General features: G+C 39.0%; 1 protein-coding gene and 1 long non-coding RNA gene across 3 annotated transcripts in view; one reads left to right on the top strand and one right to left on the bottom strand.

Annotated features, from left to right (window-relative positions):
- Positions 1 to 22492, bottom strand: part of LOC107218308 (obscurin) — a 203311-nt gene that overhangs the window by 111454 nt on the left and 69365 nt on the right. The window lies entirely within an intron of this gene.
- LOC124292892 overlaps positions 1 to 22492 on the top strand; it is a 154569-nt gene that overhangs the window by 86760 nt on the left and 45317 nt on the right. The window contains exon 3 of the long non-coding RNA XR_006902841.1: positions 7726 to 7773. This is a non-coding gene — a long non-coding RNA (uncharacterized LOC124292892). The remainder of the gene's footprint in view (positions 1 to 7725; positions 7774 to 22492) is intronic.

Consider the following 22492-nt stretch of genomic DNA (forward strand, 5'->3'; position numbering starts at 1 on the left):
TTTTTTGTTTTTTTTAGTTTGCATTTTGTGCAAATTTCAAATTGTTTGAAACGACGAGTATCCGAAATGTCTAGAACCGTTTCTTTCGTGCTTATGGAACCGGAATTTAGTATTTTAAAAAGATACCTATAAAATTTCGAACTTGAAAAGTTCGGAAAGCGCCAAATTCCGAATTTTTTGGTGGTTAAACTTAAAGTAAAGAAATCAAACTTCGACGAAACATTATATTTTCGAATGGTCCGTAACCCAACGCTCAAATAGTTCCGAAAAGATAATATGCCGACAAGTCGAAGTTCCGCAATTGCGAAAATGAAAAAATCTGAAACATCGAAATTTCGAGAGATCGAAGATTTTCAGTTCTGTGAATGTCTGGCTTCAAGAAATTTCACCAATTGATCTTTTTCTGTTTTGCATTTTCGATATTTTTACGTTGGGAACCCTGGTAATTGCGATTTTGTTTTTTTCTGAATTTTTCCACCCACTCTTTGAGTAAACTACACTGTGTGAGTATATTTTAATTTCCGGAATTTTACTCCATCGAAACTTTATAATTCGGAACTGTGCTCCGTCGTAACTTAAATTTTCGGAATCTGGCATTCCGAAACTTTAAGCCATAGAATTTCCGACCATTCGAAACTTCGTTGTTTTGTAAATTAATGTTTCATTTCTTTACCTCAAGTTTCGCCACCAAATAATTCAGAATTAGGCGTTTTCGAAACTTTTCAAATTCGGAACTTCAACCCCACCTCGCGAAACATCGTAATTTTGTTGCGATAACGGTATTCAAATCTGCATATATTTGACCAAATAATAAAGTGACAATAAGATCCGGATTTAATTTTTCTAAAAAGTTATCAAGTTTTGCTCTATATAAATATAATCTAGAGTTATCTGTTATGTGATTACGTAAAATATTATCGCACCAATAATACGACACTCCGTGATTTCGCAATTTCGGATCTCAACCACCGAAATGAAAAACATTTGTCCATCTGAAGAATGATCGGTCGTTAAAAATGTTTTGTAAAATAAATTATTTTAGAATCAAAAAGCGCCTATAATCGGGATGAACGATCAGTATTCCTCCCACATGTCAAATTCAACCACCGTACCAGCCCTGCAGCTACCTTGACTCTCGAATTCGATATTACTTTCGGATTCTCGGCACATGAAAATCCCTCCGATGCGTACCTGCGGGATGATTGGGGCGGTTATAAGACCGGAAGTGCGTCTGCAGCCGGCTGCCGGGAATACGCGAGGGTCCTCTATACGAATAAAGCACAACTTGCGCGGGAATACAAACAAGGTGAACCGACCCCGGCCGAAACCGCCGTCTCACACCGGCCGTAATTTCGCCCCTCGAACCCCGAAAGCCCGTTTTCTTAGAGGGCGTGAATACGGCCGTGGGGTAAATATCGCGGCAAAGGTATCTTCCTTTTCACCCTTACCAAGTCCCAGTTGCACTCTGAATAACGGGCGTAAACAGCACCTGTGCAGCGACGGGAGCAGAAAGACTTTAGAAACCCCTTTATTCGAAGATCGAAATTCATCTTTTATCGTTGTAACTAATTCTTGCGTCTACGACTTGCGAGATTGATATTTTCAAATGTTCAATCTCTTTTCTCTCTGAATTTATTCGAATATTTTTAACATCATTTTACCGTTTCGAATCAAATTTTTTCCATCATTTGAAGAAAAAAAAAAAAACAGTAGCAGAATCGATTACGATCGGCTCGGCGTTTTTTCAAAGCATTGGATCAGTTTTTTTTTATAAACTTTCCAAGTCTTGTGTGTACATTTTGTATAAAATAACAGCAACCGCGATTATGTAGAGTTTTGAAGTTTAGAATTGTTAGTGAGAAATTGTGAGAATATAAAGTTGTACCTGTTGCAGAATATCGATTGAGTTTTGCGATGGGTATTTATTGTACCGAATTATTGAATAATCGAATGAGTAAAATAGTCCCAACAATCGTCAAAGAAGTTTTTTCCATTTGTAATCGTGAAAGTATATTTGGCGAAAATTTACTTTATTGTACGCGTAATGTACAAATTAATATATTTTAATCGTGGATTAGTTCAATATCATATTTAATTATATAAACGATGTACACGTATAATTGGATAATTTTCTTTATCAAACAAATTTACCAAGAAAATCGTGTCCGTGAAATTAAATTGAAGACAATCTGCTTCTTATAGAAATTTTTCCCTCGGAATTCTCAATTGTGGAATTATTCTCGAAACGAAGGTATAATTAAGCTATATGGTACAAAGTGTAACAACACTGTAATACAATCGAATGAAATCACAATTGATTCTTAACGTTGAATTTGATTTCCTAACACACTTGAATAAATTCACCAATCACTTTGTCGAATTACATAAACGTTACACAAGTAATGAAACTGATGAAAAACACATTCGCATTATATAAACTAATTTACCACTTGATTTGAAAATTATCGGTTAATTCGATGAGCGACGAGAATAAGAAAAAAGAATAAAAATAAAAATTCAGACCGAGGTAATTGTACCGGTGAAATTCTTTCCCGATCAAGGCTTCTCATTTACATTATTTTCGATTCGTGATAACGCGGTCAATCACGAGATGGATTGTGAAAAAAAATTACCGAAAAATCGATCTATTCCATTGCAGCGTGCAAATAATGTGGAGAAACTCACGTAGTCGTCACTAATTGCGTGTAATTGCAAGAAAACCGATCCTAGAGTCGTCTTGTTTAGATTTGAATGATGTATAAGCCGTTCCATCACAACTCCGGCTTCTTCGTCCCGCGGGTTTTACTGTCTGTCAGATAGACGAGACGAGCTAGAGCCGAGAGAGAAGGTCCAGCCGGTTAACTAACTGAGATTAAACGCGCGTAGCTATATATACGTTGAAAAAGGTATGTGTAGATGTATATATATATATATATAAAAAGGACAAGCGAGGAAACGCGACGCGGGGCGAGATTTGAGGAGAAATAACGCGAAAACTGGAAGAGGAGGAGAAACTCCGAGAGCTCGGCGGCATTAATGAGGAGGAATAATTACGGCTCGTAAAGATCTTTACGCGAGCTGTCGTAAACCTCTCTCCAGGATGAAAAAGACTTCTCTCGTTATTGAGATTGTTAAATTTGATTCATCCAACAGTCCCGATGCTTAAGGACCGTACGTGCATCTACAGGATGAATTCTTACGTACATTTTATACGTAACGCGCTGCGGTTTAACTTCCCCAAGGAACATCTCTGCCCGCCATTCTATCCTATTCCGCACCGCAGCAGGAGTTTGCAGGACTCCGTAAAATCCCTTCGAAATTTCAAGCGCAGGATAACAGAGGCAAATTCCAACATATTGATCGCGATTTTTTATGATTTTTACCTCAGTTTTTTCACTTCGTTGAACAAGAAGTTACTTAATCGTTGTAATTGATTATCAAAAATTTTTACAGACTTTTTAAACTAAGTACATAAGTGAATAAGAATCCGGACTGAACTAGGGAAAATTTCGAAAAAAAAACAAAGGATGAAACGAGACTTTCAAATTTTTTGAATTATTCAAGTGAAAATACGAAGCGATCAATCATATATAGGAACTTCACGAGGATCGCTGAATCTGCTCTAAGAAAAATGGTGGCTCCTTAATCGGTGAAAAAGGAACCTTTTGCAAAGAAGTAAACAGAAAAGATGAAAGTATTATAAATTGTATCAAATGGATCTACGGTTCTACGGATAATCGAAAATAAAACGATCCATTTTTCGACCACACAAAGCAAGATGTGTAAAAAATTAGTGAGTGTCAATATTTTCGAGGATGTTGTTAACGCTATAGAAGAACTTAGCATACGTTAAATATCGACGAAATAGTTATTATACCTCGCTCAAAGCATGCGGTGAATCGCATTAGGCGAGGAAACGGATTGATTATAAATTTAACCGAGGGACGGTACACGGTGATGGGTGAATAATTCATTACACATTTAACTGAATTAAGGGTAGGTAAACGACGGGTAGTTAGGGAGAAACACAGGCTCGAATTCGTGCGGCAACCGTACTTATACATTCATTCGCGTACGGCATACGTATGTGGAAAGATAAATAAATACATAGAGAAGTGTAGGGTTGTGTGATAATTTGGCACTCGGAATGGGAGATTTTCACAGCCCTTAGACTACTGCCAGGACGGTTTGGTATAAGAGCGATTGCACCGCGTGGCGGGCTGCAAAGTCAAATATTAGTTTCACGCCATTGTTTATGTATTCAATTAATCTACTTAGTCACTCACGGTCCGACCCATCAGCGTTGCCCCAAAAGTGTTCAATTAGTTTGGCTATACTCTAACAGCGCGGTTTCGCTCAAGTCGAGTTGAGTTAAGTCGCTACGTGACGTTGATTAAAAGCCGTCAGAAACTTACGTACGTTCTACGTGAAGATCGCATGGACGATGATCGTTTCTATGCCGCGTCGCCTCTATGCGGACTTGGGTGTTTTTAGGGAAAAAATAATTTACGCTTTTCCACAGTGGCACTCCCTAAAAATTTTGCTTCAGTTGAAAGAAAGATTCAGTGAAAAGTAGAGCGTTCCACGTTGCGTGGAAGTTCGCGTGCATTTGATTTTTCACTTTTAAAAAAAATTTTTTTTTGAATTCGTTAAGAAACGCGTTGTGGCAGTTTAATTATTATTTCTTTCCTTACATTTATAGCCAACCCAAAGATCACCGTTCAAAATACAACGATATATCAACCGGGAATCTTATTCTCCTAAATTCAAACTTCATATTGAATTATAACTATTTTACGTGATTGAATTAATAATGAAAAAGTCGTCGGATACGCTTCTCAAGCATCGACTGGAGATTTAATATCACAAGTCTGCGTCTTTGTGAAGTAAATTTATATTATAATTGATTTAAGCAGTAAAGCCAAACTTTTTTTATTCGCGATACTTCATAAATTTAAAAAAATGTATAAAACTCGAAAAATCAACTGATTGTAAGCTCTTTTTATAATTACACTATTTTCTATTTGTTCGCTGCCTCCAAATAAATCGTCGAATATCTGACGGATGTAATATTTTCATCAATACTCAATACACGTCTGTCGTGTGGTAAAATTAATGAAACGTACCGACTTTCGGACTTGAAGAGGAAGGGAGGAAAGACGAAAAACAACAACCGATTTGAATCGGAGCTTTAAGAGTTGCCGATAAAGATATAAATGGTGCTGATCGTGAGATATAATAAATTAAATCAGTACCTGCAGAAAAAAGTTTCACAAAGAAAAAGCAAAAACAAAAAATCCAATTTCAGGATATAAAGAAAAGCTCAGAAGCTTTACAGACCACTTTACAGACATCGCGTTACCATCAAATTTTTTCAACCCCATAATAATATCCTTCGTGAAATTTCGATTCTATAGTTCACTCGTACCCGTGAATAAATAGTACTTGAGTCTTTCACTTTGAATGTTTTCTTCCACTGTTTCTTTTTTCATTTTTCATTTTATACCCAGCAAATTGCAGGTATCAACTTGAATTTAATAACGCTTGTGAAAACCTTTTAGGCTTCTATGTCTCTTCTGCCTTGCTTTTAAAATGACGTAAATTGTTGTCATACATGTGTATACATGTATGTGTTTACTTGCGAAGCATCATTTGGGAATATCGTCGTGCGATTTTATTCCTCTATGTTAAATGTGTATTATACGTTGTATTATACGAGTTTCGCACCGGATTGTACCTTCTTTTTATTCCTTCTACCGGGACACGTAATTCTCACATGTTGCCTTTTCGCGCAAGGCACGTCGATTTTCAAGTTAGTTTCCTTTCTTTTTTCCCCATACATTTCAGTCTTCGTATTATTCTTTCTCGATTTCTCTTTTACACTCGTTTTTTTTTTTCTTCTATCGTTTCATTTGAGCTGATTTTTTTTTCTTTTTCTCACTTCTTCTTTCCCTTTCTTTGGGTTTTCTACCTGACATTTTTTTCAGGGAGAGAACTTTTCTCCAACCCTCGTTTGCCGCTACGTGCGAAACCATTTAATGTCCCCGTCGATACTACGGTAATACTTTGGGATTAGACTGATTCAGGGGAGAATAAATGGAAGAAAAATAATAAATTTATCCCTTGCGTTGGAAGTATACCAGTAAACCAAAACGAATTGAATAGAATTTAGTACGTCCAAAAACGAAATTACCTTGAATTAAAGCGAATTGAAAAGACTTGTGTTCTGCCCATTCTTTTGCATTTTTAAAAAAATTTCTTCTAATTCGTGTCAATTCCATTTTTGCCGTACTCAATTCGATTTCGTTTACTGGAATAAACTGAATGAATAGACGCGTTACGTTTCCTAGAGAAACATTCTCTTTGCATGTGACCAATTGTTCAATTTGTTACTTATTTGAATTTTATTTTATTTTTCTCTCATAACAATTATTTATCTTCGATAAGAAAAAAGAGTCCCAACTCATGTGCGTATATACGATACAGTTCCAAGAAACGACGGAGGAGGGAGATTGAGATTTTTCCTTCAAAACATGCAGTTTGTGCGTTTTTGACCAGATCGACTTTGTTTTCATCCATCTTTTCTCTACGACTTCTTTTTTCACGACGAGAATTCTTCGGCAAGAAAGAACGAAAATGAGAGAAATTTATTGCGATATTTTTAAGGCTACCTCACAACCGGCAACTTTTCTGATAAATCATATACTTAGAGAGAAGGGTTGAATTCTTTGCAGTACGTGTTTCGTTTGCCAATATTTTTTTATTCGTTTCGTTCTTTGTTTTGTTTTGTTTTTATTTTATTTTTTTTTTTTTTATCATCTTCTATTCGATATCTTTTCTTAGCGCTTTTTCATCCCCCGCGCCGAATAAAAATTCGACAAGTTATTGAAATTCAAATATGTGTACATTGCGCCTTATCCAAAGTTTGCTTAGAATCCGAACCCCAGCTGTAGACAAAGGGTGGATGAGATAAAGGATTGTTTTTACCGGAGGGAGGCGACGCGATGTGGAAAGTGCCGCACTACTGCTTCGCCGAGGGGTGGAACTAAGGAGGAAAAGAGGTTGAACCGAGGGTAAAGGGAAAGGGAAAGGGAAAGGGAGAGGGAGATGGAGATGGAGGCTTAGTTTACACAGAGTCATTTAGTGTAGGCTTACCAGAAAGCTCCTCTCGGGAGCCTGCATGAATTCTAACAAGCGCAAGCGGGCACATTTCCCGCCCTAAACTGGGCTCCTAGCACCCTTCGATGTATACGTATAAGAACCTCCGGCGGGGGATTAAAAGTGTAAAATTTTCATCCCTGCTACCCGGCGATGACACGCCTGAATTTTCATAGCCGTGCGTCTTTTACGCCATCCAATTCAGCCGTTAAACCATCACGTTGAAATTTAGAACGCCAAATGAATATGAGGTAGGTACAGGTGAAATCGCTCTTGCCTTCGTTTAAAGAATTTTATCCCGGGGTCAATTTATCTTCGTTCATTAATGATGATCCAGCTTTTTAAAACCACTGATTATATTTAAATTTAAGCATTTTTTCAATCAGCTGTGACGGAGAAATTCTAAAATAAATACAAACAAAGGGCAGATAATTTTGACAGTGAAAAAATCTTTCCAACATTTTTTAATTAATGTGTGAATATTTCAATAAATAACGAAAGTCACGTCTATACATGTTTCTCTTGAAATGATTCACTCTGACTTAATTTTTTTTTTTTTTTTTTCAGCACTTCAGGCTTTCGGAACCCAAAATTTGAAGCCGTTGGAAACACGTGGTAAGGAATAATTTGGTTGATTAATAATTAACTTCCTTTCATATATACAAAAGCTTATTTAAGACGAATGAAGGATTTCAAATTTTGTAAAATCGTCTCTTTGGAGAAAACAATTATTTCAATTGCCCCACGTGACGTAACAAATCTCTTGATTAATAAATATCCAGAATTACGATTATCCCCAAATATTTCGCCCGATGAATTTCTACGCCCTATTTTCATCGTCATTTCTAATTGGTATTACATCTGCAAGTACATATAAACTCTGCATTGTTTCAATCAGTTTTCGAATACCTAACCAAAGTGCGGCCGTAGAAAAGCCGATTACGCGATTAATTTGCGATTATGATGGAATTGAAGCAATTATCCGAATACGCAGTTGCCCAGCTTTAATCAATCAAGAGCATTTTTTTTTCCAACCCCGCCTTCTCTGTTTCCACGAACTCATCTCTCCACCCGATGGATCGAAAATTTCAGGTTTGATCAATGGGATTATACCATTGTCGGATAATTATTTGGCGATCTGACTCCCTGATTTTCAATGTATTATGCGTTGATTAACCAATTAATCGTATCGTGGCTTAACGTTTCTTCCCTTGTCATTTCGGAAGTATTACTGGAGAGATTTGATCAATCTTGGTTGTGATCATTGCCGTCCATTAATTCTGTTTTCATTATTTTCTCCTTCGAAATGTCAGGATTAAAATTTTCTTTCTGAAAAACGTAAAGCTTTCAATTTTGATTTCGAAATCTGCCAAACTCGATGTCGCAAGAATTGAAGAACACATCAAATCTTTCGTATGTGACTCTCAAAAGAAAAAAAAAACAAAAAAGAAAACAAAACACGAGAATAATTATACGAAAATTCAGATAAGAAGTAAGTATATATTTCGTTTCGCACTCGGTATAAAATCTTGGTAATCCACGGAGTTTATAAAGCAGCAGGAAGAAGAATGGCAATTCATTTAGCTGAAAGTTGAAAGAATTGAAGAGAATCCCTGCATAAAAAATTAGGCGTCACTCAGAACTCACCGATGAAATAAAAATTCGTCAAAGTCAGTTTATGTATTGTTACATATACTTCATCGGAATTGATTGTCGGTTCTATTTTTTCTTTTCGAATAATGTCGGTTGCGTGCAGAAACTCGAGAAATCCGTGCCTGTAAATTGATATTCTCGAGTACGTAACTCGTGTGCGTACCTACTTACCCTGTACGTCCATATATACATATATATATATATATATATATATATATATATATACACACCTACATAATGCTTTTCAAGAAGGCGGAGACGAAAAGAAGACGGAAAATTAGCGGGAAAACGGGGGAGGAGCAGCTCATACATAAAAGGTACCTAATACATATAAAAGCGAGCGTGTATAGAAGGGCTCGGATATACATGGTATATACATAAGAGGCGTAAAATCGTTTGGGCGGGGCCGCAAAACCCCGCTGCGCTGCATAAACTATCGTTCATCCCTATTACCACCCCATCTTATATACACGGTGATACGAATCGTTCGAATTTACCGAAGGGAGAACATCCGGCGACGATAAGTGATAATAAATATTGTTCGTTAGTTAAATCACCGCTCTCTCTTCCTCTTTACAACTAGATGGAAAAGGAAAAAGAAAAACAGATCTCCCCCCGAGAAAACAAAAAAAAAACTAGAATAGAAATTAATTCGAGGGGCAGAAAATAAACACATCGCGCGTATTATATGATGAAAAAGAAATAATGTGTGGTTTTAAATTATGTCGGTGACACCTCTGGCGTTTATAATGCAGTATAGATGTAGATCAATATCATGCACATAGCGCCTGAAACGCTGAGTGGGCAAACATTAATATCGGGTTGTTATAATCAGTTGTTATCACTTTATTTGAACATCGCGATATTTTCACACGGATAAAATATTGTATATAAGTGTGTAATGCAGAGTCTGTATATACAATATTCGAGCTGCTGTTCAGTTTATTCTATTATTTGTCTTTCTCTCCCTCATTGACAGAAATTTTTAGTTCCGGTTACCGCTCAGTCCTTAACTATTTTCATTTTTTACCACAATCGAAAAATATAGTTCTAGGTAGAAATTGAAAATTAGTTTTCTAGCCGTTACCGGAAAGTCTAATATCCGTTACTATTCTTTCTCATTACGATCACTGTTACTATATTTTCTTGTAACTGTTGCGAAAATTGAATGCTTGTGCAATAATAAATCGATGTAAAAGCCTTATTCAACTGAAAAAGTAGAGTCAACCTCAGAAACTGATTCTGCGTTTCACGTACCAAAAAAAGGATCGACAATAGCGCAAAATGGTTACGCTTACCTCGTTTTTCGCAAATCCAAAAATATTCCAACAGTTTTTTTTTTTCTTAACAATACCTGATTTACTGAATTTTTCTAGCTACTGTAACAAATGAAATTTTTGTCAGAAGTGCTGCTGCTGCGATGAAATTTTCCCTCAACATAACACGATATGGCTATGAAATTCGATCTCGCGTCTTCGCCAGTTTCGCACGGTAAAAAAAAAAAACCAAAAAAAAAAACCAAAAAAAAAGAATTAACCTGAAGAAAAAAAGGATGCGCAAGGACTTGTTTCACAAAATATTGTAATTCCTTATCGCGGCTTGTAGCACTCTTATTACATATACAGGCGGCGTCGGTCTACCTCTCCTTCGCAATTTTAACGAGTGTTGACATATTGTCTTGGTGGCTGAGGGTGGGTCGAGGGTGGAAAGGCTTTCGAGTTGTACCCCGTGTGCCGGTGGCAGACGACTAGTGCTGCAGGAGGCGACGCGACGACGTGGTGCTTCGGTGGGGGCGGTGGAGGAGGAGGGTGGGTACAATATAATACGACCCGAGACCGGAATACAAAGTGATTCGCGAAGCGAATCGGAGCCGCCTGCAAGACCCCGGCCTCGCTAGTCCTCCTCGTACACATCGCTCCTTAATATTCACCCCTTATCATTGAACTCACGCGGCGGCATCGTCGCCACCCTTTCTACCTCCTCCTCCCTCCGTGACCGACACCCCAGAGCCAATTTTCTCACCGTCTAAAAAACGCGGCGGCCTGCCGGGCTTACCTTGCCACATATCGCTCGGCGTGTAACGATCAAGGCGGACGTTCCGTAGATAGACGCGGGGGGTGAGGGAAAGCTGGGAATAGAAGGAATAGAAAAGAAGACAGCGAAATCAGATGTTAATTAGGAGAGGAAAAATTAAACTTGATTTGTACATTTTTTCGAATCAAAACTTAAGACACTCGTACAAGGGAGTGAGATTTGTTTTTTTATGGCAAGTTTAGATGATGTTTTCAAAATTAGAGTACTCTTTGAAGTTTCTCGAGTTAAATTTCACTCGTGTTGGGGGAAAATTTGGACTTTTCTTTTTTCAACCTTTCGTATGAATTCAGAGAGGACTGCAAATATTTGTCGGTAAAATTAAAACTCGGTAAAAATTGACGTTGCAGTTCACAAAATTTAGAGCCTGGCGATGATTGATCGAATTTTAAGGTGACAATTTTTCTTGAATATAGGAACGGAAAAATATCAATAAAACTATGACGAAAAAAGTGATCGGATATTCAGAATGGAATAAAAACGTGACATTCGTGTGAATGTAGTGAAAATAATTGGATAAAATGAGAATAAAAGAATTCTGGAGAAAGTCCAGAAAAGAAAACAAAATAAAAGAAATCTGGTATCAGATGAGGAGAAAAACGTTATGACGAAAAAACCTATTTGAATCGAGTAAAAACATTAGTGCAAATGAAATTAATAATTATACTGAATTTTACTTCCTACTGCTAACCGAAATCAAGATATCTTCATTCGAATTAGGTGTGAAAAAAACTTTTTATCAGTGTTCATATATTATGTGGGATTCTTCTTACCTTTTACCTGATTGACATATAATTTTTTTTTATTTCGTTGTTACGTGTACGGATGAAAAATCCGCGCTTTGAAAATCGTGAAGTTTATAGCGAACGAATTTTATTTCAACCCTCTGCACGAATGCAGGTTTGATACTCTGCAACCGCTAAAGTTGAGCATGTACCGACGTAATACGTGATATAATGAGGCAATTATTCAGGCAGAGAAAGCAATGAGTATGCGGGTTTGCGCCCGTGTGAAATTTTAATGAAATTTACATAAACAAACTTGTTCGGGTTCTCGTTTAGCTACCCTTTCTAGTCTCACCCTCGCTCATTCGAGCCGAACCGTCTCTGCTGGTTAAATTTCGCCTCGTAAGCCGGAAATTTCATATGTAAACCACGTTTTCTATCGCAAATCGATAGCCTCGGACAGTCGCGCGTATTTATATCCGCGACCTCCTCCTGCAGGTTCTAATTATTCAATTTCACATGCATAATATGGCACATTAAGGACCGTGAGAAAAGTGTTTTTAAATATTGAAAATCGCTGAGGATTTACCGAGGAGGAAGAATTTAAATTCTGTGCTACTGATCGTCGGAAATATCTGGTTCAAAAGTTGAGGACAAGTAGAACGAAACAAGAAGAGAATGACGAAATTCAAGAGTCAAATTTCACTCTGAATCGATGAGAGATAAAAAATTTCTGTTTCAAACCTAGAAATTAAATGTTGGTATTTGTTCATCATGAAAATTTTGATTGATATCTTGCAGTTTATTTCTTTTTTTTTTTCACCAGTTTATACGAGGAAATTAAATAAGCTTGCACCGTGTATTCGATCATAGCCGGAGGTCAAATTGAATGAAAAATATTTTGATTGGAAACAGTACGCCGGCAGATGGGGATTCCAATTTTGAACAAATAATACCAGAGTAAAAATAATACTGGTCTATAGAGGCATCCACATAAAAGTGATTAAAGAGAGAGAGAGCCGCGTTTTAAACAAGGCTGTAATTGACGCTGTATCCGCGAATCGACGCCGCTGTTTCCTGACCGGATCGACAAACATGTTGGCAATAAGTGCACGGCAGTATATATTTGAAACGTTCCGATTCTACATTGCCGTTAATTTATTATCCGTTAAAGAGGATTTCCCATAATCGGCAGATCCGGGTGTCTTCCAGTGTAATCCTCGTGCATACATCGATTTGGTTCTAAATTTTCCGCGAATCTCACCTGATCGCATACGTTCACCTCGAATGCAATTCGATCCGGTGTATCGCACAGGTACCGACGTTATCGGCAAGCAATGGCCGAAATTTATCATTACAAATTCACCCTCATGGTTTAACCGCCATTCTGTAGCTGCAGTTAGGCCGACGGTCCATTATTCTACGCCTAATTCTAACTCTGGCTCTTGCCAGCTTTTGGTGACCAGCCATTCATGAGCGGACGATTTGCCTAGGATCATAATCTCTGACGGTTTTTATGACGCTGCAAATAAGATGAAATCATCCCTTTGTCAATTACGAAAGTTTTGTATACAATTTGGAATACCAGAGCGATATGAAATTCGTGGAAATTTTTGCAGAAATTGAACTCCCATCTATTCCATGTTTTATCACGACTTGCCGTCTACTACGTAACCGGTATTTGTTGATCTATTTCTCTGTTCGAATTCAACCGTGTGCAGAAATTCACCAAAATAGGTTTTTCATTTACGATCAAAGTGAGGTATGGCGATCAGCAAACATTGTATTGTAACGATATGCTTTTGAAGTTGAACGAAACGATAAGTTAAACTTTTTTTATGGAAAATTGTTTTAGAACGAGCTGTATTGATTAATGGTAATTCGAACTGAACACAGCTTCAGAGCAATATGTTATCGGATAATATATTCGAGAAACCGACATGAAAATTCTAAAAAATTCGAAATGTTTTTCAACAAGTACCTACAAAGCAATTTTACAGTCGCGATATTATCAGTGTTAAGCGGAATTATACCTACCTTGCATCAAATTAATTCGAAAGAAAGACTCACGACGCTGAATCTGATAATATTTCAAAGACGGTCGAGAGTAAAATCTGAAACTGACAGGACTTTGGCAGCCAAATGAAAAAGTTTTTAAAGAAAAATTAGAAAATCATTTTTCTGGTAAAACAAAACATTTATTGATTTTTTTGGAAACTAAATATATATACACTGAGAAATTCGTGATCGTTTCTTTAGAAAGAGTAGAATGACAAGTTTTCATACCCATTATTTGATCGTGAAAATCCTGTAAGTTTCCGAGATCATCGCGGAAGTTTCTGTCTTTTCTGTTTTTCGGATTTTAGAGGTTCGAAAACGTAAATATTCGTTGAAATCAATACTTTTCTTACCTCACCAAAAGTGATGAGAAGTAAAAATCAATTCTCGAGGTGCGACCGGCTCTTCTTCTCGGCTTATAAATAAAATATTCACGCGTAAAGTCAGTCTCTGGTATTTGTATGGCTGTTTCTGGTTCGACCCTTGGGCGGATAAAGAGACCGAATCCGAAAGCTGCTCCATTTGTATGCTCAGACTGAAGCTCGAACCACCCGTTCCACTCGCTAAGTCGATTCTCTTCGCGGTTGGATTCAAATGGAAAATATTCCGAACACTTTTTCGCGCTCTTTCAAATCCCGCCAACGAAATTTAAACTTTCAAGGTATCTCACTCTCTGTTATAGTCTCACTGCAGCGACGATCCTCGCCGAAAGAATTCGCTCCTGCCGAACTTTCGGTCATTCCTTCCGTATACACATAATGCATTTATACATAATAATGAGCTCGTCTCTCGACTGGAAATTGAATCGACCGAATTTTCACAAAATTTCTACGGCGCCATGGAGGAAAGCTATGAATAAGGGGCCAGTCTTTGAAAAATTTTTTTCTGCGTTTCCTTTGAATCGACTCGCTCTTCAAAGAAGCGCAATTTGTGGCCTGCCAATTTTTATTCGATCGAACAGAACCTGTAGGACTAATTGGGTTACAGCTTGCTCTGCATTATTTTGTTCATTATTCTTCTTTATATATACATTTTATTTTTAGCTTGAAAAAGGGCATAAAAATCTTAAATGTATACAGCAATTAGTAGACAGAGCTTCAAATAAAATCTCTTACTTGCGGAGGATCTCTTATAATTGCCATTTCTTTTTTTCTTCTTCTTTATTTTAACCAAGAACTTTGGTTTTCGGTCGTGATGCATAACTTTGCATTTAGTCAGTATTATCACAAACATTGAAATTGAAATTGATGAATTATGGACAGTTCGAAGAAGATTTTTATCATTATTAAAAAATGTGAGTTAAACTCTCGGCGATATAATCTTATAGAAGAAGTTTTAGGAAACCTTTGTTGAAAAATGAGTGTGAAAATATTAAAAAGCGTTTTAATAAAATGAGAGAAAAAATTCTTTGGTATATCCATAACGTGCGATTAGAAGATAAAAAAAAAAAACACGTTTTCGGGAAAAACGAATCATGAAAAAGGGACCCGAGGAGAAATGAGAAGGAAAAAGAACCCGAAGACAATAATTACACACAAAGAAGAAATACACACGGCAGCTAGTCGACGTCATCAGGAAAAGAGGTTTTTCTGTTAGTCTTGTACATTGGGCAGGAGTAAAGAAAGGAGAAAATATTGACAGAAGAAGAGAGAATAAGACAGAGAGGGATGTAAGGACAGAAAGGAGAGGGGGGAGGGTGAAATCAAAATCAATCACTTTACATCCAGACTTCCGGACAAGGAGGGTCGGCAGCGCCGAGAGGCAAGATGTATTTTTCAATTCTCCCTCCCGGTGTAGTATTCGCGAGCATCGAGCCCCTCGCTCTTTTAATTTTCCCTCTTTTCATTTCATTCCCATTCTTCCGGGAAGCAGAAGAGAGATTTCATCGGGATGTGACAAATTTTTTATCACGCCAGAGTACAAGACGGGACGAATTAGAGCCTCGGTATCATTACAACGCGTAACGCGGCCGTTGATGTCAGAGGAGGCAAGGCCAAATTACCCCGCTCGACGATAAGGTAGGCGAGCCGGTGGTGCGGCGGCGGTGTGGCGAAAAAAATTTCGCATCGCGGTTTCTCGCGTGCGCGTGACCGCGGAATATCATAATATCGCGACCAATCCGGAACGAACTGCGCTACGGTATAATTTTACCGTAAAAGTAAATCACGCCGTGGGTGAAATCCGAGAGCATCCGAAACACCAGGTTGTGTCCCGCGTTACATTTATTTCTGCCCAACCTTTTTTTTCATTTTCTCGTTGGGTTGTTTTTTTTTTTTTATTGTTTTTTCTTCATTTTGTTCTTCCTTTATTTGCTTTCGTGCGATGCTTCGCTTTGTTTGCTTGTAAATTCCGTATTTTTTCGTTATTTTTTCCCCCCCTTTCATTATGCAAGAATCTCTTTTCTCTCCGTCTCATTTCTTGTTTTGTTTTTCGGTTACCGTTTTCTTTCTCTTTCTTTTTTTGTTTTTTTTCTCTTTGTTCTCGATGAATCCATTATTCGTTTATGATATAATACATACAAACGATGAACTTCAGTGATTGTGTATGAACGGTCGGACGTAAATGGAATCAATTATACGGCGATAAGAATGAATACGTCTCTCTTTTTATAGTAAACCTATATATGTATAGAGCATAACAAAAATACAACGAGAGTCGAAATCGCGGGTATGATTTCTACGGGATTGGCAATTAACAGCAGAGATAAAGGAAAACGACGCCGTTATATCAGATAGCTGATGATGGAACGCCTCGCGCTCTTCTCCGCGCCTCGTTCCTCCGTTTCGCGATTGAATTTCGATGATATTTATCGACTTACTCCCTCTTTCTCTCTCTCTCTCTCCCTCTCCCTCTCTCTATTTCTCTCTCTCTCTCTCTCTCTGATGCGAGGTGGGCGCCTACTATAACGCTGCCTATACACCCGCCTCGGAGCTTGGCTAAATGAAATTCCCTGCATTGATTCGCGAACAAAAGTAATTGTTCACTTACTCCGTTGAGCGTTAAATTCACGTTACATAGGAGCGAGCATAACGCGACGTGCATTCATTCGTCTTTCATAAATAACAGTTTCAAATAGAGTCCGAAGTGAGAAGTTCTTCTCCATTGTAAGCCTCATAACCGCCCGCAATGATTTACCTTTCGTAATTAGCCTCCGATATCTTTATTGCCGAGTATATCTTACTCTTCATCTGTCTTCCCAGTTATAATGAATGACGAAAGATTCGTCGATCGATGGTCAAATATATTTCATGCTACGTAAACGACGTTTCGACCAGACCCTGCCGACCATCTTCAGGTTACAAACAAAAATAACGAAATGCTCAACCAGACATTCGCTTTTTAGTAGAACATATCTGTTTGTTAACCAGATTAGTCGCAACGTATGTGGTTGACTTAAATTTATAGATTATGTTTGATACTTCTTAAATTACGAATCCAAGCCGGATGGTCTTCATATTTGATGTTATGTGTAATAAAAACGTAACATTGTGACTTTTAAATATAAGAATATTAGGACAATTATGTATCACTAATTATTATCGGAGCATGAAATACAATATTTGGGAATGATTTTAAAAATAGATAAAGACAGATGAGTTAAAATTAATATCTACGATTGTTTGACGATCTTCGTGTCTCGGATGTTGTTATAACGCCATTTTGGAAAGAAGTGAGTAGAAATAGATTGGGATTTATCGCAAAAATATCGGAGATTTAATACTGTCATTTGACACGTGAACTGGACCGAGGTTTTGAATGTCAGTGCGTCTATTAACAGTATTGGTCGAGGTATTGGTATTTTGACCGATGTCGATCATCTCCTTTATGTTCCTCTTGTAGGTACACAGGTTTGTTCCGAATCAAACATCGCTGATATACGTATGATAGATTATGTTCGCATTAAATTCTCAATCAATACAATCGCGAATGGTCTTGAAGAGTGTAAACATCTCGCTGTAACGATAAATTCTGATAGGGCCTGCTTCAGTGACGACGATAAATCTTCTCACGCTGATATAGAGATTTTGATGGATTTACGACGATGGGTTGCGTTAAAACGATATTCGCTCCTCTTCGAGACGAACTTCCTTCGAAAATGGTATTTTTAAAATCTTAACACCATTCCCGCAAATGTATCCCGAGAATATTCACGGAAGAATTTCCAAAACTGGACAGGAGAGAATTGCTCAACGCAAAACCGACGGAGGAATTCGTGTCGTCGAATTCAATTCGCACGTCTCGAATAGCTCCGCCATTCAATTAATCAAATCTACGGTGGAAAACGGGGGACGAGAAATTATCACCAACTTTGAAATGAAGAGGATATATATAATCGACGAGGACTCCGCGAGTCGCCGGGAATTCTGCGGCCGAGTCGCACTCTCGGAACTTTGGACAGTTTAACAGGAGTCCTTAAGACTTTGTAGACTGGAAATTTGAAACCGATTGACGTCCTGAAGTGCGATCAATTCTCTTATCAAGCTTTGGGAGTGATTCAGTGGAAATTTCTGGACGCTTTTGTCCGCTTTCGCTCAAGAATTTCTCCAGGAGAAGATCCAACCGATCACGTAAAGTCAAAGACGTAACGTGCTATTCTAAAATCCGACTGGAAAAGACGCTGTCTCAAGTACATCTGATTTTATTTCTTCCGAAATTAAGTTGGCAACACTACTCGCGCTTATTGTCACTCAAATCAAAAACTTGCACTTTTGCGGTAAACTTTGATTATTGAATCTACGATAATTCGAATTCCTCAGAGAGGCGAGTTTTATTTTTACCTTCGAACGAAGCGGAGAAGCATTTACTTGCTCTCCGTATTAAAACTATTTCATACTTCTGCAGGTCATGCGCAACAAGAGCATTTTTTATAATCAGTTTGAACCTTGAACTTTTAATAGTTTGTAATTTCAAATTTCCTGACGAAGAATCAATTTTTGTCTTACTCGAATAAACATTAATGGTTGGTAGTAGTTATTCAAACGTCTCGACACTCTTCTACCTTCCGTATTGCGAATACGAATTAGAATACCTGTAACGAAATTATTTTTTACGAAGTACTTTACGTGCAAGAAAAGAAAATCAAACGTTTCACGAACTTTGACGACAATTGTCTCGACGAATTTCCAATCGGAACGAAGCGTCGGCTAGCCTTCCGCCACGTGATACGCGATACATCTGTAAGAAAAAGAGTACCATTTGGAAATTGCAGCGACGTGGAAGCGAATTTGGAAGAAGGGTAGAGCACTATAAGAGAATGGATGTGGGCTAAAGGGGGAAGAGCGTAACTGGTAATGTGCGTTTTGGGAAAGAGAGAGAGGGCTCGATATAAGGCAGACACGGACAGGTATCTAGTCACGGCGGTAAGTCGGAGGGGTCGACGAGGCGAAGCTTGTCCTGCAAAGAGGATTCGGGCCCTTTGTTTGCCGCGGGATAAATTCGAGCACAGAAGCAAAGTTTCACTCTCCCGTAAAACCAGCCGTGCCTGACCCTCTCCGTCTCTCTCGCTCCCGCATTCCAATCCTCGTCGCAACCCTCCGTCATCCACCTTCCACCTTCCACCTTGAGCCTTTAACCTTCATACGCTTACTTTCTACGTCCAGCCTTCCGCCGCCTCGTCGCCCTAGCAAAAACCGTGAACTCAGACCCGGACGCCCGGTAAAGAGCCTCGCCCTAAACGGTCCCTCGAAGAAGACGTCGTCTCGTCTTAACCACCACCCTACCCGCGTTCCGCCACGTATTCCAAAGATATGCGACAATACGCCCCCGCCCCGTTCACCCTGATAATGCCGATCTGTACCGCCCCTGTGGCTTTCGAAAAAAGGACATTCCTGACCGCGGATCGAACCGTATTTCACTGAATTGAAGCTGCGAGTCACGGTGAAGATTCCGAAACTCTAACGGCTGCAATCGAGAATCGAACGATGTTTCAACCCGAGTTTTCTCGAGCTGTTTTCAACAATCTTGACGTTTTATGTGCCGGTGGTGGAAATTTTCATGCGATATCGAGGTCGAGATTTTGCCAAAACCACGGCTCGGTTAATCCCGGCTAATATCCATCACATATGTATATTAATATCCTGATCCTCGACAGTGTACGCGCGGTGTTATATCGGACATCGATCAACGACGCGTCCAGGAAAATCTACGCAGAGCTTTCGTGGGTGGATGGATGGATGGGATGGAGGGGAGTGAAAATATAGGAAGACTCGGAAAAGCTCCAAGAGATCCTTCATCTTTCGATTAATTGATCAATTCGATCGAGCAACTACGGACTGGCTAAATCGAATGGCTCCAAACGGAAGTGGATCTAGTCACTCTGGTTTCAATCAGTCGCCGACTTGCAGGGCGGTTCTATTAATGAATATTGATGACGTTACGACAAAGTTGAACCAGACGTTGAGTAACCGTATTCGATCGAACGGTTGCGATGCCATTCGACGACGAATCAATGCTCCACGTTGGGGTTAATCAAAGATACACCCACCGCTCGGAATTCCCGCCCCGGATTAGCCTCGTCAAAGGCAAGACACATTCGGGGAATTGAATACACTTTCACTAAACGAATTAAGATCCCCCGGAGACTCGCTTTCCACAACAGTCGGACTTTTTTTTTTTTTTTTTTTGTTTTTTATATTTTTTTGCCGTCTCTCCAACGGGAAACTACAATCATCTTCCAAGTGCTTCTTTTCTCTTCCTGAAACTGTCGTCATAACCTACTGTGATCGAATTTTTACGAAAATCATCCACACGTGGCAACGATTAGATAATCGACTCAGGAACGAGCGCCAATCTCTTCAGCTATCGTCAACTCGGACGATCGTAATAACGGAAACTTCTCTCGGTCTAGCAGATCTTCTTCCACGTGGAAAAAATTCGACCGATAGAGGAGATGCATCGTTTGTGGAAACCCTCGTAGAATTCCGTATTCGTCCATCGAAATTTTAATCTCTTTAAATACTTTACCGATCCGTGAATGAAATTCACAATGGCCGTACCTCGCTGCGATTTACGGTATAAATTCTGATAAGACTTTGCTTGATTTTAGACTGAAATTTGATCAAAGTTGTATTCGCATGTAATTCCACGATAGAATGTAGTGGATAATTTTGAAAATTGTACGATGCGTCGTGACGTTGACAAGATTAAGAAAGAGATGCAGAACATGGCGCCGAGAAGCGTTCTACGTGTAGAATAGCGAATGATCGCCGTACAAAGAAGAAGCAATTAAGAGATGCAGGCTGCGACGAGGGTGGCGAAAAATCGCGAGATTTCCACCCTCGATTTCTGGGGGTTAGAGTTCGCGTCCGGAATTTGGCGAAGGGTTGTTTTCACCCGGGTTTCTATCTCCCTTGGTTGGTTTTTCCCTTCTTTTTTTCTCTCACGATTCCCTCGGAAACTGGATTCTTGCAGCGGCTGCACGGAGAGCAGAAATTGAGGGACGGATCGCGGAGCTTCGCGATCTTCCCGCGATTCGCGGGGGCCCGGCGAAAGCTCAATCTCGTTAAGTGGGCAGGGCGATAAAGGGGCGCTTCGCATTATCTGATAATTCGGGGGCGGGGAAACGTCGAGGACAAGGACGAGGACGAAGACGACGACTTACTGCTATTACGAACACGGAAAGCCTCTCCGCCCGAAAGGAGTGTGAATACTAAATTATGGTAGCGTAGCCGGTAGGTACCGAGAGCCTGCTGGATGCTGGGTTATTATCCGACTCGGTGTCTGCGAGTGTCTGGACCCCTGAAATTGACTCGAGACGGACCCTTTTGTTCCCCCAACTTTCACTTCTTGTCTCTTGATTAACGACATTGCCGCCCTAATCTATATCTGCCTCTCGTTTTTAATTCGCCTCACACCCTTCCCAGCGTTTCCTTCTTGGACCCCGCGCGCCAATTTTTCAACCGTATTTTAATGTCTGTGTATTATTCACTCGGTTCCGTTCCCCAATTTCAACCTTCTTCTTAGTCCTTCCCTTTTACTGCACTCGTACACGTTGAGAAACGCCTTACCGTCCGTCGTCAAGGCGTCGCAATATCGCGGGAGGGGGGGGGTAAGGATGTAATTAAAATTTGAACTTTCTTCGTTGAAGGGAAAAAAGTGTGAAAAACTATTTCGACAACCATACCCGATTCATTTTTGTTCCTCGATTCGATATGAAGCGATGCGAGCTCGTTGCGCGCGGCATGAATTTCTGCATGTAATGTAGGGAATAATGGGTTTTCAATTTCGATTGAGGAAAATGAAATGGTAAATATAATATAGCTGACAAAGCGCCAGCCCTCTACAAACGCCTATCAAATATCGATGACGTTAATGAATTCGTCCGGTTTTATACATCACGATGCATGAATATTCTGATTAAGAATTTCTGGAATTTCAAACCGTCGTTTTATCTCGGTCTAGTTCGCCTATTTTACGCAGCCAGGTAGCCAATCGACCGTGAGAATGAAATTTCCATGAATTGATTCGAAGTTGATATTATCGATTAATAGGAATATTTGTAGATTTAACGGGTGAATTATACAGAGGTAGGTAAACAACTCTGCGAAAATATATCTCAAGCTCCGATTTTCCAACAAAATGTGTATACGTAGACAAACGAGGGGCGTGAATTTCTTTTGAATCTAAAATTACTCGGTACTTTCATTTATTCAGAGAGCCATGAAATTTTACTGCCATAAGCTTCTTTTCCCTTTCCCTGATATTAGTCGGAGATATGAATATCTGTGATAAAAACTGGGGAGAAGCGATTACTCGGCAATGATTGGATTTTAGAACACCAATCTTCGAGCATAACCAAGTTTATATAA

The sequence above is a fragment of the Neodiprion lecontei genome, chromosome 2, assembly GCF_021901455.1.
Source record: "Neodiprion lecontei isolate iyNeoLeco1 chromosome 2, iyNeoLeco1.1, whole genome shotgun sequence".
NCBI lineage: Eukaryota > Metazoa > Arthropoda > Insecta > Hymenoptera > Diprionidae > Neodiprion > Neodiprion lecontei.